The sequence below is a fragment of the Desmodus rotundus genome, chromosome 13 (genome assembly GCF_022682495.2).
Source record: "Desmodus rotundus isolate HL8 chromosome 13, HLdesRot8A.1, whole genome shotgun sequence".
Lineage (NCBI taxonomy): Eukaryota > Metazoa > Chordata > Mammalia > Chiroptera > Phyllostomidae > Desmodus > Desmodus rotundus.
The window spans coordinates 78,577,541-78,585,806 of NC_071399.1; the positions used below are offsets into that span (position 1 = coordinate 78,577,541).

Below are 8,266 nucleotides of genomic sequence, written 5' to 3' on the forward strand. Positions count from 1 at the left end.
TTTCTGACCCTTTTCCGTAGTCCCATCTCTCTTTCTGACCTTAGTCAGGAAAGTCTCAGAGTTAATGTCTCACATGATTTGATTGGTTTACTCGAATACAGGAGAATAATCCCCCCATTTTAATATCCTTCATCATATATGCAAGATTCTTACTACCTTATGTTTGTAAGGTAACATAGGCATAGAATCATGGACATTAAAACATGAATATCTTTTTGTGGGTGATTATGGTGCCTAAGTAAAAGAGAGAAGGAGGGAGGGAAGGAGGGAGGGGTGAGAGAGAGAAAAGATGGAGGAGGAGTGCTGTTTACTATAGACTGAAACCAAACATTTTGAAAGACAAGTTCCCACACGAACACAGGTACACAAATTCAATTCACACATTGATGTAAAATTTCTTCAGTAATAAAATTATTTCTAGTATTACAGGTTAAAACAGAAGACTTTAATCTCTTTCTGTTGACAGAAGGCACAAAATCGCTAACCTGTTACAGGTTAATGGGGAATAATGAGAAAAACATTGATTTCAGCATTTAAAGAAATATCTACATTTATTTTCAGCATGTATATATTAAAAATATAAAGCTAGTAAGGAAATTGAATTCAAAATAAGGTGATATCTTTTATAACAATTAAAATAAAACAATTCTTTAGATACAAAGTCCTTGGATACAACTTCATGTATTTTGAAAATAAGTAAAAGTATTTCAAATTATTAGTTAAGCCCTATTTGCATTTCAATGTTTCCATAAAAGTAAAGGCAAGTAAAATAAAATAAATGTTTCCATAAAATAAATGTTTCAGATGATAGAATGAACATTAAAATGTTTAGTATGTATGACTTAGCTTTTCTTGAGATCCTATTTACTGGCCAAAGGCATCTACAAGGGATTCAAAATAGGTAAGACATTATATGTTAAATTCATGAAATAATTTTGAGCTAATAGTTTTAGTAACATTTTCTTGAGACACACAGATATGATAATATTTAATATTTTATACATATATAATGAAAATAATTATTCAATTAAAATGACTTATTTTACTTTTTCTTATATCTCTTAAAAAACAATGTTTGATTAATTTGAAAATGAAATCAAAACATAATAAAGATTTTTCAAGTGACTTCTTAGGTAAACAGCGCTATAACTGTCTTTTTTAACCTATGCTGGAAAGAATGATTATTATCCTTCACAATTACAGAAGACATTGCTTAGTACAGAGCAAGCAATTAGTAAATTATTTGGAAATAAATGTGAATAAATATAGAATATGTCTCCACTTTACTCACTTGCCAAGATATAACCTCAGATTTTTCAACATATGCTTTCCCTTTGCCAAAATATGTTGTTGCTATAATACATGATCATTAAAAATCCACATCACTACATATGTTTTAAAACCAAGGTTTAAAGAAATAATTGCAAAGGTTACCAAATTTACTTTAATCAACTTATAACTCCTAGGTCCAATCTGTTTCTGAAATATTGCAATCAAAAGCCTTAAATATGTTCTCTTCACCACCATTACTAAATAAATATCTCTGCATTATATTAAAAATATTTAGCCACTGGCAAATTCAAGTATTAATAGCTACTACCACCTAAATGTCCTACTATCATTACTCTTTTTTAAGCTGCACAGGCATTTTCATTGCTTAAAAGATAACCCACTTGCAAATATTGTTTGTATCCTGAAAGTGCTTCATCTCATGGAAACTGAAGAGCTTACTTTTGTCCAAGTTTTAGAGCATGGGTTGGAAGCTCAGATAATGAGACAGTCATATACTGCTTTAAAGAGAAGAGACCTTGCTTTACTCTGATTTATAAGACATTGCAGGACATTCTGCTTATCATTTGAAGACAATAATTTGTTTAAATCGTATCTTAGAAGACACCTCCAGCAGGGCTCTGCTGCTTATGGAGAGAATGTAACTGTCCAGACAGACGGGGTTCTGTGGACAGATACACACTTTCTGTGCGTATTGCTGTGGGTGCCTGGTGTAGTGACCAATTTATTGCTAAGCTGACACTCTTAGCTTGTAAAACTCTCTATAAATTACCTCTCGATAACATTTTTTTCTTTTTTGGACTTAAAAGAATGCATTTTCTCTTTCCCTTTTTCACTCTTGATATATTTTCATGAAATATCTTTTATTTATTTCAACTAATCTTGATGGATACCTTTCTAATTAACTCTAACAACTTTTATCTATACTTTGCTTCTCAAACATCAAGTAACACACAAAATGTATCATATCGGAAACAGTGATTTAAATATTTCGTGAATTATACGAGCATAAAATTGTTGACTTCTATGTGTTATTTTATTGAATTCTTACTGAAATGTTCAATGAAACATAATTTTAATTCTCAACATATATTTCCTGTTATTTTAACATGAAGTCAGCAAAACATGTTTCTTAATATGGCCTTTCAAGAGAATTAGCACATGCAGTCTTCATAGAAGTAATTCGAGTCATGCTTAAACAAGGTCTCCCTTCATGTTAAAGAGATATGTATTCTTTAAAAGCCAAATGAAAAAATTTCTTCCTTCCATGCATGTGAAACACCTAGCACAGTGTCTGTGCCTTGGTGAAATCTTAACAAACTTTAGTTCTCTCTTTATGTATTTCCTGAGAATTGAGCTCATATTCAACAACAGGAGAGAACCAATATCCCTTAACTGGTATCCTGCAAATTGTCATAACTTTTGTGCCATTATCTCTCATTTCTTACACAGTTGGCAACTATTTCTGATATTGCTATACCCTGAAACTAATTTCCAGTTGCACAGCTATTCAAACATCTAAAAATGCAAAGTCTACAAATGTATGAGGTGTTATGCAGAGGATTTTTGTTTTGGAAATAAAAGCCACATTTCATCACATAAAATTAATGTCATTTAAAATCTTTCTTTTCTCCTTGCTGGAGAAAAAGCAAGGAGAAAAGCAAGCTGGTGGCTCAGTGGATTGAGTGCTGGCCTGCGAGCCAAAGGGTCGCCGGTTCAATTCCCCATTAGGGTATATGCATGGGTTGCGGGCCGGGTCCCCCAGTTGGGAGCGTATGACAGGCAACCACACATTGTTGTTTCTCTCCATCTCTTTCTCCCTCCTTTCCCCTCTCTCTAAAAATAAATAAGCAAAATCTTTAAAAAAAATAAAATCTTTCTTTTCTCTTTCAAGACTATATGGGCTTTAAGGAGGAAAAAAATTAGCTCTGGTAATCAGGAGTTATGTGACTTTGAGGAATTAGATGACATCTTCAAATACTCATTTTTTATTAATAAAGGAGAAATATAAGCACATATCTAATATGACTTTTGAGAGTATGTTTTTGCAATTGTGTATATGTATGACCCTAGAACAATTCATGATACATTTTTGTTATCATCATACAAAATTTAATTATCATGATACATTTGCTGAACATATGATAGCTGCCCTCTGTGATTGGAAGGCAATAATTAAATACATTTCAAAGTATATTTTGCTAGAGTAACATGATTATGATAATATAATATTTGATGAAATACAATAATATGTTAAAATATGTAACAGAGTGTAGAAGGAGGCATTTTTGGTGATCTTAGAAAGTCAGGTAAGAAAAAGCCTAGAAAGTCAGCCAAGGGCAATGTTTTAAAGAACACCCTCAAGTTCTCCCTATTGGTGTAAGTAGCACCTTTAGAATCCTTAGTATAGGATTGCCCACACAGCTGTTTGACTAAAAATACCCGTTACTCATCTCCAGTTGCATATAAACAGCCTAGACACACATGGAAAAAAGGAGTTTTTAGGAAAATTGTGGAATTGAGAATGTTGCATCAATGTCTTCCATTTTTTGTAGAGATACTTCTACGCATCCTGCCCCAGCCAAGCGGAAGTATTCTTGTTTTGCAGCCCTAGGAGTAGAGGCATAGAAGGATTTCCTTCACTCTTGTCTTAAGAGTCTTAGGGCATGACTCTCAGAAGCTCTCTTCTATACAAGAGGACCTCCAATATTATCACACAAACAAGATAAAAAATAAAAGTGTTTAAGATGTTAACAGTATTTTCACAGAACACCCTCTCTGTCAGCCTGATAAATAGGGTAACTTTTGCAGAAAGAAGTGCAGGTATTTCTTTTGACCACTGAAGTAAAGTATAATTTAATACAAGAAACTATGACATTTTTAAAGGTATTATAACACTTTCAACTAAAAGAATGGAATCATCACATCATAAAAAGAAGGCTTTGGATCTGTCATGTGCTATATGCAGGAGCTGACCCAAATATATTCACCAGTACATCTAGACTTTTTCATATGAAAAAATAAAAGATGACTCATAAAATAGAAACAAGACCCAGAGGGTGACATCAAGATCTACAGAGAATTGCTTTCTGGGAGGAGGAGTAAGCCCTAGCCAAAGAATTAATAATGCATGTCCAGTTGGATTTCAGCATTTCAAGCCACCAGTAAAGTACTATCTGCTTAACATCTCTCAGCCCCAATGCCTTGTAACTGTCTATTACAATTATCCTTTGACTGACTCACCATTGCGTGCTGGGTGTTTAAAAGATAAATAACGAGTTTCTTTAACTCATGAGTTTTTAGACTGGGTGAGACCATGGATGTGGAACTACATTGAAAATGGCTCATCTACATTGGGACTTGATTTAGATTTGATTTTCTGAAATAGAAGATAAGGTACTCAGAGGAGACATTGTAAGTCATGGGGAGAAGATGAAACATATAAAGAATTTGTGACCTGACAGCAGGTTATGCCAGATTGAAAATAACCACAATTCTACAAGAGATGTGCCGTCTAATTCCCCTCCCTGTCCTTCTGTACTGGCCTGTGATTCATTTTACTTGTTAGTATTATAAGAGTTTCTAAACTAGGCTGGAAGAAAAATGCCAACTTCTACATTAGTCTTTCTTGGAACCTTCATTTTGCATGTAGAATCCCAACTACCCACCCAGAGGGGCCGCACTGAGAAATGCTGAGGCCACAAGGGGTGTGGAAAGGGTCCAACCATTTCTAGCCTTCCAACCACTTTGGCATGTTCCATGCATATGCATGAAGTCATCATGAACACTCCAAGCCAGGTCACTTTCAGCTGAATTTTATCAATTTATACCAATCAACACTAAATGAAACTGAAGAATTGTCCAGCTGAGACTTGTCTGGAATCGAGCCCCACCCTATTTACTAACCCACAAAATCATGAGATATAATCAAATGTTGTCTGTTTTCAGTCACTAAATTTTGGGAAATTTTACTACACAACAATACAGAATTGAATATCTCCTAAAATGTCTTAGGTAAATATAGTACCAATCATCTTATAGACACTCCATGAATTTCTTTTTCCTTTTCTTTGATATTTATCCTTATTTATTTGTTACTCTTAGAAGACCTCATTTTTGGCTGGATTCAGACTTAGAGGTAGAAGCTCTCAGAGAGGACAGCCTACGTCTCTTGGCAATTTGATCCTGTTGTTTTTCTTTGGCCGCCTTCATCCGCTTAGGCAACAGTTTAGCATACTCTGCAATCTCTTCCTTATTTTTCTTAGTACATTGCTTCTTCAGGGCAATACACTGACGTTTTGTTGCAGGACACATGGAGTAACAAGACGCTGAATCTTAGGTGCTTTGGTTCTGGGTTTCTTATCTTCCTTGTTTAGGGACTTTCTGACAACATATTGGCGGACATCATCTTCTTTAGAGAAGTTGAAAAGTTTGAAGATTCTGCTAGTTCTTTTGGGCCCCAGGCGACGAGGCACAGTAGTATCAGTGAGACCAGGAATATCTTTCTCCCCTTTTTTTACAATGACCAAGTTGAGAACGCTGAGATTGGCATCCACAGTGCAACCCTGAACTGATTTGTGCTTTCGCTCTCCAGTCCTCCTTGGTCTGTAACAGCAATGCCCCTTGCTCAGCAACAGGCGGACACGGCCATGGGTCAAGACACACTGCTTCATGGGGAAACCTTGTTTATCATTCCCACCACTGATTCGAACCCCATAAACCTCCCACTCTTCACCCAGAGCGTCAGCAGCAACTTCTGTGGCCGAACGCTTCTCATAAAAAGTAGGAAGTTTGCGTTCATCATCCACTTCAATGAGTTTCTGACAGCCAGAGGCTGGGAAAGAGATGTTCAGCTGCATCTTGAAGCAGCCGACCGCCTCTGAGGCACCACAGAAAAAAGCTCAATAAATGTTTTTGAATGAATATTATTTAGTCTTTATAACATTATCTTCAATTCACACTTGAAGAATTTGAAGTGCCGAGACACAGGTCAGCAAACTAAAGCTTCTGAGCCAATTTGCCTGCATCAACTAAAATATTTACTACCTTGGCCTTTACATAAAAAGATTGCTGATACTCAAATTATTCTGCCTTTGATGAGTAGAATCTCATAACATTGGTTTCTGACCTTTTGGTATCAGCCAAATAATCTCTGATAGCTTCTTCGCTTTATAGAATAACAAAGTATTTCGTGTTCATTTTGTCTATTATCTGCACTAGACCTGGAATCAGAAAGTTCTCCAGGAAGTGATCCCGATTCCTTTTAATAGGAAAAGATTTAGAAACCACAGTCTGGGTGCACAGAGTCGTCTTGTTTTTAAATTAAACATTGTTCCTAGGTCATTCTATTTTTAAAAAAAGACATTTTTAGTTATTATAGTTGACATTCCATTTTATATTAGTTTCAGGTACACAATATAGTGATTTGACATTTGCATGCCTTATCATGTCAACAACTCAATAAGCATAGTTAGTAACCATATGTCACCATACAAAGTTGTTACAGTATTATGAAGTATTTTCCTTATGTTGTATATTACATCACTGTGACATTTATTTTATGCCTGGAAGTTTGTATCTTTTATTTCCCATCATCCCTTTCATCCATGCACCCATCAACCTCCTCTCTGGAGACCAACAGTTTCAATTAAAATAATAATTACAATGTACTGAACATAGTAAATATATTTGTTTATGATTTATGTATTAAGATTTAGATAAAGATAATAGAAAAAAAACTCAGTAGTCAACTTTGCAAGATACCAGGAAATCAACTCTTTATACTGAAAACTAGTAAGTAAAGGGGGAAAATCCTAAGCATTTACCCTGTCTTTCCGGTGTGAACCATAATTCAGAGTGAACAGCTGTTATGGGTAAGTCCTCTCAATAGAGCTGCTATTGATAAGTGAAGAAAGGATGACTAAATGAAAATATCACTAATTAGGGAAAACTATAAAGTAATAATAGCTCTAGTAAATGATCATCAATGGCTGTTAACATCACAAAAAGAGATAACTGAGTATTAAGTACCATCTGATGGAAGCATAAGATGCTATCTATGAAATAGTCTTCTCCAAGACAACAGATTTAAGTCAAAGCAAATCCTCCAGATCTAACAACCACTGGATAGGAAATTTGGAGAGTAAAAAAATACATTAAAACTATTATTTCATGGGAATACAATCAGCATGATCTGGAATGTGCAATAATTAACAGGTCAAACAACTGAGTTTCTTAAATTAAAAAAAAAAACAAACTATAAGAAAAAAAATAATGAAGGGAAAGCCTACAGATTAAGAGATAGGAGACATATCAGCCGAATTGAATGTGTTAACCTGGTTTAGAGACTGACTCACTCTAATCATCTGGGGGGGAAATAAAGACAGTCATTGAAACATGAATAATGAGAGGCTGTTTCATGATACCATGAAATTAATTTGGGCTTTTAAAAGACGTGAGTATAGTGCTACATATTTTAAAAAGTACTTTATATCTTTTAAACATATAGAAAATACTGTGAATCTTCTAAACTATAACTAAGGTAATGTATTTGGGTTCACGTAAAAATAATTCCGTGGGAAGGGAAAGGGAACAGGTGCGGGGGTGGTGAAACAAGGGTGGCCGTAGGGACAATGGTTATAGTTAGAGAACAGATACCTGAGGTCCCTGACATGATTTTCTCTACTTCTGTGTGCATTATGAATTTTCTGTCATAAAATGGAAAAAATAGAAAATAAAAAAAGTTTGCTGATAACCTGGTCTGAGAGATTAACTGGCTCAGGGCTCCATACTTACATATTAAACAAACAGAATCCCCTGGAGACTGTTCTCAACAATTTAAAAATTATTAAATGAAGCAGAATTACAGTCTTCTGTCCCTATTCATTTTTTCCAAACTAAATGTTTTTATGAGCTATGAAGTGTTGGTTAAATCCAGTTTAATTATATGGTAACTTACCAGAGGTTTGGGGGTAAA

General features: G+C 34.7%; 1 pseudogene; it reads right to left on the reverse strand.

Moving 5' to 3' along the window:
* Positions 1-5,376: 5,376 nt before the first annotated feature.
* Positions 5,377-6,149, reverse strand: LOC112310796 (small ribosomal subunit protein eS6-like; annotated as a pseudogene).
* Positions 6,150-8,266: the final 2,117 nt, after the last annotated feature.